Source organism: Sinocyclocheilus anshuiensis, unplaced genomic scaffold (assembly GCF_001515605.1).
Source record: "Sinocyclocheilus anshuiensis isolate Anshui unplaced genomic scaffold, SAMN03320099.WGS_v1.1 scaffold119, whole genome shotgun sequence".
NCBI lineage: Eukaryota > Metazoa > Chordata > Actinopteri > Cypriniformes > Cyprinidae > Sinocyclocheilus > Sinocyclocheilus anshuiensis.
The window spans coordinates 235,625-237,288 of NW_015549581.1; the positions used below are offsets into that span (position 1 = coordinate 235,625).

Genomic DNA, 1,664 nt, shown 5'->3' on the forward strand with positions numbered 1-1,664 from the left:
CAACTATTTGAAAATCTGGAATCTGAGGGTGCAAAACAATCTAAATATTGAGAAAATCACCTTTAAAGTTGTGCAAAAGAAGTTCTTAGCAATGCATATTACTAATCAAAAATTAAGTTTTGATATATTTACAGTAGGACATTAACAAAATATCTTCATGGAACATGATCTTTACTTAATATCCTAATGATTTTTACAATGTATTTTTGGCTATTGCTACAAATATACCCGTGCTACTTATGACTGGTTTTATGGTCCAGGGTCAAAAAAAATAATAATCTGGTCCGTCAGAAATCATCATGGATGTGACATCACATTCTTGAACAGAGGTGTATAATATAATATAATATAATATAATATAATATAATATAATAATCCTTTCGGTTATACACAGTCCATATAATAGATCCATTTAGCTTCACATTGTAACAGTCTTGTGTTAGAATCACCACCTCTTCTTGAACTGATCAATCTCTGAATACCTGTAAATCTCATATCACTAAGTTTATGTTTATGTATAAAGTAACATCAGTTAATGTAATTCTTCCATGGCTGATGATATTCTGTCATTTGTGATTAAGTAACATTGTCCAATATACAGCTGACTTTTTTACTCAATAAGGAGAGAGAAGAGTTCCATTCCTCCATAGTAATCCTCATAATGTGCAATAAATCTTGGGCATCCTGTCCTTAGATCTGTATTTGGAATTTTCTTCATTGATAAATGTAGGACGCGGTCCAAGCCGAGCAGCCGTGCCTTTAGAAGATGGATGGTGTGTGTTCAAGAGAGAGGAGGGGTGGTCATTTCAGAATGTAGATCAGTTTGACAGACTATCTTCCTGCTAACGTTACTAACAGTGAATGAAATGCGCCAGGAGATGTTACATTAACCTCGCAAAAAGAAAAAGAAACGCCAGTGGGGGAAAAAACCTCTCGTCATTTGTCTTGTCAGTGACTTCGTATTATTTTCTTGCCATTTCCAGTCTATCAGGTTTTTCCTTTTCCTTTTCTGCAGGTCTTTTTCCATGTTACCTCTTTCCTCTCATGAATTTCCTCTCTTCTTTATCAGTTCTCTCTCTCTCTTTCTCTCTGCAGTGATAGAGGCCATGGCTCCCATCAGGTTAAACAGATGGGGGCTTCCTGAGCTGGACCCAGAGAGCATGCAGACTAGTGAGCCGTGGGTGTTCGCTGGGGGCGATGTGGCTGGTCTGGCCAATACCACCGTGGAAGCAGTCAATGACGGGAAACAGGCCTCCTGGCACATGCACAGATACTTACAGGTGCTTTTCTTTCTTGCTTTTTTTTCTTCTAGAGGAGTTCAAAAATGATTCAGGAATAAAGTTAAAGGGATAGTTCACCCAAAAATGAAAACCATCATCATTCGCTCACCCATATGTTGTACCAAATCCATGTGGAGATGTTTTGCACAATATCTGAGCTGCTATTTTCTATATAGTGAAAGAAACCCCTGCTATTCAGACCATTAAATTCCAAAAATAACAAAAAAGAAAGACCACAAAAGCATTATAAAAGCATCCATATGACTACTGCACTATAATGCAAGTCTTTGGAAGCCCATACATACAGTGGGTACGGAAAGTATTCAGACCCCCTTAAATTTTTCACTCTTTGTTATATTGCAGCCATTTGCTAAAATCATTTAA

General features: G+C 37.1%; 1 pseudogene; it reads left to right on the top strand.

Annotated features, from left to right (window-relative positions):
* The window catches only part of LOC107657739 (dihydropyrimidine dehydrogenase [NADP(+)]-like), a 197,262-nt pseudogene that overhangs the window by 88,627 nt on the left and 106,971 nt on the right, over nt 1-1,664 (top strand).